General features: G+C 51.9%; 1 long non-coding RNA gene across 2 annotated transcripts; it reads right to left on the bottom strand.

Moving 5' to 3' along the window:
* Positions 1–5,671: 5,671 nt before the first annotated feature.
* Positions 5,672–7,902, bottom strand: LOC141567580 (uncharacterized). 2 transcript variants are annotated; one of them, XR_012490347.2, is made up of 2 exons: positions 7,114–7,902; positions 5,672–6,515 (listed from the first exon to the last, which is right to left on the bottom strand). It is a non-coding gene; the product is annotated as an uncharacterized LOC141567580 (long non-coding RNA). The 2 variants fall into 2 exon arrangements; XR_012490346.2 differs by having other exon boundaries at positions 7,022–7,902.
* Positions 7,903–8,257: the final 355 nt, after the last annotated feature.

The following is an 8,257-nucleotide window of genomic DNA, read 5'->3' on the forward strand; positions in this document are numbered from 1 at the left end:
AAGAAAGAAATCCTTGAGAAATCTGGTACCTTTCTCCTGAATTCTAAATTGCCAATAATTACAGGTTAGGACAACCTGGGCCAGGCTTAGAATGTGATTAGAAAACTTCCTTAAAACTCAACCAGAAGCATTACCACGGGATAAATTGGAGCAGGGACTTTGGACCAAGTTGGTGCTAAAAGCCTTTCAAGCTTCTCACAACTACAAGCATTTTTCTCTGCTTCTGGGGTGGTCTATTCAGAGTTTAAGCTATCCAGGTTAATGAAAGGGATAGCCAGGAGAGGGAGGGACAACGGCTGTGATTATATAACTGTGTCCCGGCTGTCATCGTCCTAGGGTGCTGAGGAAGCGAGGGGGTGGGGTGGACACTTGCCAAGTCAAAGGCTGTGACTGCCTGGGGGACGGGGAGCCCCCTTTTCTAATCTGCACAAAAGCGCCATATGGACTAGCAGAGGCCCAGTCTGAGTAGTTCTTCCAGTACAAAACTGACTGTTTGAGGTTCAAGGGTGAGTGACTTTCTATTATCTCTTAATGAGAGAAAACTTCCTCCTCCCACCAGGAATTTCCAGTTGTCCTTCTTAGCCTAGGTGTCACCTGACATTGAAATGGAATTGCATTTCTTTTCTTGCTAAGGTCGCCTGAGCAACCTGCCAGTTTCCTGCTTTCCTTCTCAGGAGCAGAGTGTTTTGCTTTTTCCTCTTTTTCTCTTTTCCACTTTGACTTCAGCGTCCAGTTACACCTGGGGCCACGTTTAGTCAAGACACTTGACCTAGGACACTAAGTCTCCAGCCTGTCGTCTCCCCACCTCCGCCCTTCCTGGGTCTTTGCCGAGGCTGGAAGGATACCTGAGTACCCTGAGTGGTGATGAGGGGTGTTCCAGACAGCGATAGGTGGGGGGCCCATTAAGATAAGGAGGAAGAATAAACAGAAGCAGATGTCCCTTCAGCCCAGGTCGCCAGCCCACTGAAAAACAGGAAACTGGGATGGCAGCTGATAAGAGCCTGTCTCAGGGCTGGGCTGGCCTCCTTGGAGCCAGGGGCAGGTTGGGCTCCTCGGTCCTCTCTGCCACTGGGTCACGTTTCCCTTCCCTGGGGACAGGCCACGGGAGCTTTCTGTCCATGGGAACACAAATCAAATATATTCACTTTCGATTATCAATGCCAATGAGTCCTCTTAATTTTAAAAGATATGTGAGGACAACCATTCTCATGTGAACCACAAAAGTGGAGACTACAACACACGCACACACACACGCACGCACACACGCGCATGTACACACACATACACGCACACGCGCGCACACACACCACACATGCACACACACGCACACACACACGAACACACACACCACACGCACGCGCACACACACACACATGCATGCACACACACGCACCCATCTAGGCGGAGATTACAAAGCCCCAAGGTGACGCTAATCCCCAGGAGTGATTGTCCCCCAAAGCCCCACAGTTATGGGGCCCCTCCAAAGGATGGATTGCCCAAGCTTTGCTAAAGGCCTCTCAGAGCTCTTTTAGGCAACCCACCCCCAATCCGAAGAGATCAAAGCAACAGAAACGCTGAACCTTAGGGGAGTAGAGGGCTCGGGCTAGGACTCCTGATGCCCTGGGGAGCCCCCAGCCTGTCATTTAACAGCAGTGTTTCCCTTTTAAAAGAACAAGTTATCATGGGCCCTGAACTGACTTAACATTTAAAAAATGTTAATATCACCTAAATATGTGGAAATGTAAAGCTACTAGGTATGAACTCTGTGTGTTTATAATGTAGTCTGTGATCCTCAGATTCAAGCAGGAAGGAAGGGAGAAGCCAGGGTTTTACCCACCCACTCCCAACTTCCCAGGGGTCTCTAGTAGGGGTTTCCATTTCTCCCAGACAGACCTGTTGTGAACCCCAACATGGTGGTTCCAGCTTCCACTGGGTGGTCCCCGGGCACAGGTAACCCTGCCCTGCCTCAGTCCCTCCAGCCTACGGGTGGTGCCAGCTTCCTGCTGTTCCATCTCTGGGTCGCCTCACTCTCCCCTATTTGGGTTCTTGGTTTTTCTATCCTGGAAAGCTGACGTGGGCAGAGAGCCTTTCACAGAGGTGCAGAGTGCAGGTGTCTTAAGTGAGATTCCCTAAAAGCCAACTCTAAGAGGGAGATTTGGGGAGTGTGAAGGAAGCAGGACTGGCAGAGGGGGATGTTGAAATGCATCAAAAGCTCCCGCCCTCGATCCCATGAGGAGCTCTGAAGCAAGATGGCCCATCAGGGTCATCCCAAGTTGAGGCTAGGGGCTGGGTTTTTGTACACAGTCGAGTTGGGTTGGGGCTACCCCCAGGAAGGGGCCGGTGTTGAATGAGGCAGCTCCCTTCAGGCAGGGCCATTCCTAGGGAGGGGGGAGTCTGGGCAGAGGCCACAGCATGCATTTCAGGTTCAAAGCCCAGCTCTGCAGTTTCCTAGTTATAGGACCTGGACCAAATTCCTTATCCTTGTTTAGCATGTTTCAGTTTTCTCATCTGTGAAAAGGACAATTGTGAGGATTAAGTGAGACTAGTTCCCTCTGCCGGCTTGCCTCCAGGGAGCTGCTGTAATCTGCCTCGTCAGGATCCAGGACCTGGGTCAGCCACATTTATGAGGGGGCGGGGCTCCTGTGCGATAAATGGTCCTGTGCCCAGATGTGGCCTTCCCTCCCACTTCCTGCTCCCCGGGCTGGGTGGACCTTGCTCTCTCACTGGGTTCTCCAGCTCAAGGACAGAACGAGGAAGCCTAGTCCCCTTGCCCTCCCAAGTCTTCCTTCCAGGAACACTGGCTGGTTGGGGCTTGAGTCGGGGTGAGGGGAGGCAGGGGGGTGAGAGCTCTGGATCCTGGACCCTGTCGTCCTGAGCCTTTAGTCCTGCCATCGAGCCTGGAACCCTGCCCTGAAGCGACATGCCAGCCTCTGTGCTATATGCCTTTATCCTCTGTGCATGCCGTTCCCCGGGAGACCCACAGGAAGGGTACTCTTGGGTCCCCTCAAATTCAGGCATTCTTGGGTCCCCCAAATCCTGTCTGCACTCTCAACAGTAGAAAAGACAGAAAGAAAGAAATAGGATGGACACAGCCCCCCGAGTGTGCAGTTTAGCAAACAGATGGTGCCTCTGTGCAAACTAGAAACAGGCCACGGGTCCTCCCTGGGCACTGGGCAGGTTGCACGACCTGCCCAACCTACAGGGTGACCCTGAGTGAAGACTCCACCTGATGCCGCGGGCTCCTTGCCCTGCCCTGGCCCTGCTAGTTTCCAAATCTAAGGTGTAGCCTTGGGTTCGGCACATTTTGTGTGGTTCATTAATGACAGTCTGGTTATATGCCACAGAGCCTAGCTTCCCACACATCAAACATCTCTCTCTGCCTTAGAGCCGTAGGTGTTGTTTTCTGTGAAGATATTCATAGATTCATTGAGTCCCGGAGCTGCAAGGGACCTGGAGACAGTCACTACTCACTGCTGATTGGCAGAGGGACCCAGAGGCCTGCCAGCTTGGGGGCCTTTGCCCATGAGGTTCTTCCATCAGTATATCGCACCAGCGTCCCCTGCTCTGCTCAGGGCTCATTGCAGTAACTTGTGTCATCCGTGAACATGGGCATCCTGTCCCTAAGATGTGTCTCTGGAGAGGTGGTGGTATGGGTAGATCAGAAGTCAGGAGCCACATGACTTCCAGTTGGGTTTAGCTGGATTTGTTCAATGCACCCAGTGTTGACCTTCCAGACTTTTCTTGAAAAAATGGATACAGCCACAGTGGGCCTGGATTCCCTCACGGCAACCCCCGGCTAGAGCTGAGCGGTGTCGCCCCCAGCGGCACTGCAGGAGTGGCCTTAGCCCCCCTTTAATGGGGAAGAAGTAATCACGTACTCCAGAGTCACTCAATCTGAGTTTGAATCCCAGACCACTTGTTAGCTGGCTTTGAAAGTTATTGCCCCGTGCCTTAGTTTCTCCATCTGTCAATAGGATGATGAAATTATAGTCCCCGTCTTACAGGGTTGTTATGCGGATTAAATGAGTAAGTGGTTATCACAGCCCATAGTACATAATACATGTTCGCTATCATAATGATAAGTTCCCATTGAGTAGACATCTATGCAGTTTCCACAAACATCGTTTTATTGCCTCAGTGACCCACGGATTCCCAGAAACAGATTGTAGTTGGCCTGAGGAAACCCAAGTTGGGACAGTCACGCTTTCGTCTCTGAGGCCCCTCCCCTGAGCTAGGCAATCATCCGGGCTGCCTATGGCTGTAGGGGCAGCCTCGGCTCCTGGTCTTTCTCGGTCTCCACCAGGGGACACGAAGGGAAGTGCCGTGAACAACCGGTTCTGCTCCCTGTCAGCGGCCTTCAGGAGCACATCGTGACATCCCAAGCAGCCTCATTCCCCTTCATAAGTCATTACGGTCTGTCAACAGCAAGTCTCCCATAGCATTGCTGGGCATTTTTATTTCCAACCCGACTCCTGCTCCGGGTAATGACTTCCATGAGCTTACCACCCACTGAGGGAAGTGGGATTTTCTTCGATTATTCCTAAACATCATTCTCTCAAGCTTTAAGCAGAACCCCTGGTTCTAGTTCAGGATTTGATGAATGAGTTCATGACCACGCTAACCATAACATTCCTGATCAAACAGATTTGTCCCTTCTTAGCCTTTCTCTTTCCCCACGGGAGAATCCTCGACATACTACTCTGGGTTTTTACAGCAGCTTCCCTGTTCCTTGACAACTCGGGCTGGCCTTTCTTCTCGGATCCCACTGTCTTTCTTGAGGTGTAATAAGCACACAAGACAGTAGTCCCTCCCCAACCACAGACTCTCCTTATGCCACATTCTATTACAAGGGCCACATGAGAGTTGCAATGTAATACATGTAAATTGCAGTCATTTTGTTGAAAATAACTGGAAAAAGAGGGGATTGGGAGTTGGTGAAAGAGAAGAGAGGTAAGCAGTAGGCAGAGCCAAGCAGAGGGTTTTGCATCGAGGTTGTGGGAATAATACACATGTATCTCCATCACCCAGAACAAGAATGTTTTCAGCCCCTACAAGCCACAGATTTAATTTTAAAATTTCTAATAGCCACATTAAAACAAGTAAAAACAAACAGGTGAAATGAATGCTAATAATAATGTATTTGATTTAACTCAACAGATCCAAAATAGTTTTACCATGTAACCAATGTGGAAGGTGCTAACGTGCTATTATTACGTTTTTTTCCTCACTTAGACTCTGAAGTCCAGTGTGGAGGTTACGCGGACAGCACCTCTCAATTTCGACCGGCCACATTTCAAGTGCTCAATGCCACATTTCCCATATGGTCTGTACAGGTCTAGAGAGGAAGGCGTGACAAATGGAAATGAAGCAAATGGTGTCTGCTAATCAGAACAGAAATCAGGTAAGATGTGAGCCACTGATCTTGTCTCTACTTAGAGTACCAGCTGTACAATTTTATTTTAGTGAAAATAAGTTCCCCCAAGTCTCGGTTCCCTAGCTCTACATCCTCTATGGTCTTAGGTTACTCAATACGAAATTTTCCTACCACAAGAGGCTGCGTTCCCTTTTGGGCTCTTTTATGAATGGAGTTGTCATGCTTCTGTCACATTCCGAAGCAGCTTGACCTTCTGAATGACGGTGTCATCATTTGACCAATGCAGACAAGACCTCGTTGTATTACACTTCTCTTTATTGAGCTTTACAGATGTTGCATTTTTTACAAAGGAAGGCAAGACCTCCAGCAGCAAAAAAGATTACAACTCCCTTTATTACCACACTCACTTTATGCCGGTGGCCTGGAACCCACACCGCAGATTCTCCGGAGTGTATCTATCATCTGCCAGTTCCACCCTTGAGTTATCTCAGACTTTTCAGATGGAAGTCATGCTACATCTGGGGGTTCCCAGCCTGGCTGGTCATCTGAATCCCTTCAGAGTGTTTCAAACAAAACAAATGACACACACCCAGGAACTTCTGGATCCTAGTCCAGAGACGTGTTCAGTGATGAGCATTTTTATAAAGCTTGACAGATGCCTGGGTGGGTACTTGGCTCTGGGGGCCAATGAGGATTCTCTGCTCGGCCAAGACTTCAGGTGGCACCGTGGCGGAGACACAGCGAGTCCTAGAATGAAAAATCCTCTAGGGGCAAAACTCCTTGTCACAAAGTCACTGTGGCCATGGAGCGGTGGGATGTCTTTGTTTCCTCAGGGCCAGGGTGATGGCAGTGGCTGAAGCAGGAGCTTCAGAGGTCCCTTTGGGTGTCGCCTATTTTAAACAGGCCGCGCCTAGTCCATGGGACAGGAAGTGGCATCTCCCTCCAGTTGGGGACTAAGATGAGAAGACAGAGAAGGCCTCGAGTCTCGACTTGGCCTGCGGGGTGTGGGTAAGAAGGAAATGCACAGCTGGTAACTCATCCCCATTCCTCTTCTTCGGTTTTTACCTCTGGTACTGGCTTTCCTGGCAGTGAGTCAATACAGTCTCTTCTTCGTGCATAGGTGTGTAACAGCAGAGCTAAACTGTGTTTCAGGGGGACAATTTGAAAGAGCAATGACTAAGACCAAAAAAAAAAAAAAAAAAAAAATTAACCCAGCCCTTCTGGATTTCATTTTAATTGTTGGGTGTGCCCTGGGCACCGGGATCATAAAACAGGCCTCGTTTCCTTCCTTTGATGTGTTGAAAGAGCCCTGCCGTCCGGGCACCTGAGTTCTAGTCCCAAAGCTATCACTACCAGCCGTGTACTGTGGGTATGAGATTTCACTTATCTGAGTCTCACTTCTCCCGTACCAGTAATCATACCTGTCTTGTAGGTTATAGTGATTACCAGATAAAATCATGCATGTGAAAGCAATTTGGAAACTGGAAAGCACAACATAAATGCAAGATGTTAAAGTTTATAGTAGGGAAAAATGACGCAGGACATGGAACAGAGGGAGGAACCCTTCCCTGGGCTTCTAAAATGCTCAGGTCAGGAAGCACGTTTCCTCCCCTCTGCCTTCCTCCCTTTCTTCCCTTGCCCCCTTACCAGCCGGGGTGTGTGCCCTGCAGCAGCAGGAGCTCGAATCCAAATCAATGGATACAGAACCCGCTCCTGGCGTTTTGGTCCTCGATCCATACCTGTCCTGGGCTTCTCGGAAGGCGGCCCCGCTAGAGACGGCTCTTGGCTCGGTCTCCATGTTTTTAGTGGCAATTCCTCTGCAGCCCGGCCGGTTTCCCTCGGTGCAGGACCCGTGCGTCTATCTGTCATTGGCTGACTGCTGCTGGGATCCGGAGAGAGCCCCTCTGCGGTTCACAGCCGAGAATCACTTAGGGCTGCTTTCGCCTTTGCTGTCCCCTGTCCCCGTGCAGCCGGTGGCAGCGCCCTCCTCCACCACCACGCGCTGCGGCCGTCAGTGCCCGGCTCTTCTAGTCCTGCCCAGTCTTAGGCCGGCACCTACGACCTCCGCTCACATCTCCTCCTGTGGGAAACCTTCCACGGCCAAGCCCAGCCGTCACCAGTACCTTAATGGACACCTTTCTGATCCCCTTGGTCCCCTGTCAGAGACGGATCACTTCCTGGCCACACGCGCGAGCTATGCCTTTGTCACTTTCCCAGGCTGCGCCCCAGCTGCGTTAAAACGCTCAGGCTCCTGTGAGACTTCCCCCGCCCCTGTCCGCGCCACGCGGGTCCAAGGATGCAGCGGCTTTCCCGTCCCGTCCGGGAGAGCGCTGCGGGTTAAAGGCACTGGGCCCCCGTCCACCGAATAGTGGACATTTTTTCATCACTTACAAAAAGTATTTTCACTTCGCAGGAACAGCACCTACCGCTCCTCTGAGCAAGCTTATTTTAGCACCACCCAGCCAGCGAACGCCGGTGCACTTAGGGGGGCTTTCAGCAGCTGCTCCACCCCCCCCTCACCCCCCACCCCCCATCCCCCACCCGCTTCCCATCAGGTTGTCATTGTTCCCAGGATGCTCCGGGAGGCGAACCCCTGGCCCGGCCTGCACCTCACAGTCCCCACCCCCTGGACCAGCCGCAGCCCCAGCGGCTAGCGACACCCGTTCCGCCAGCCTGGCCTGGGAGCTGGGTGGGGGTGGGGGTGGGGGTGGGGGTGGGGGTGGGGGTGGGGTGGGGGGCGTAGGCCGGTGGGCGCTGCCAATCACTGCGCAGCTCACGTGCCGCACGTTCCGCATTCAGCCCTCACCGGGTGTCGGCTCCGCACCGGTGCGAGGGTGAAGCCGGACCCGGGAGAAATGGGGGTGTGCCAGCGAGGGGTGCGCA

The sequence above is a fragment of the Rhinolophus sinicus genome, chromosome 8 (assembly GCF_057876585.1).
Source record: "Rhinolophus sinicus isolate RSI-liver-muscle chromosome 8, RSI-T2T, whole genome shotgun sequence".
Taxonomy (NCBI): domain Eukaryota; kingdom Metazoa; phylum Chordata; class Mammalia; order Chiroptera; family Rhinolophidae; genus Rhinolophus; species Rhinolophus sinicus.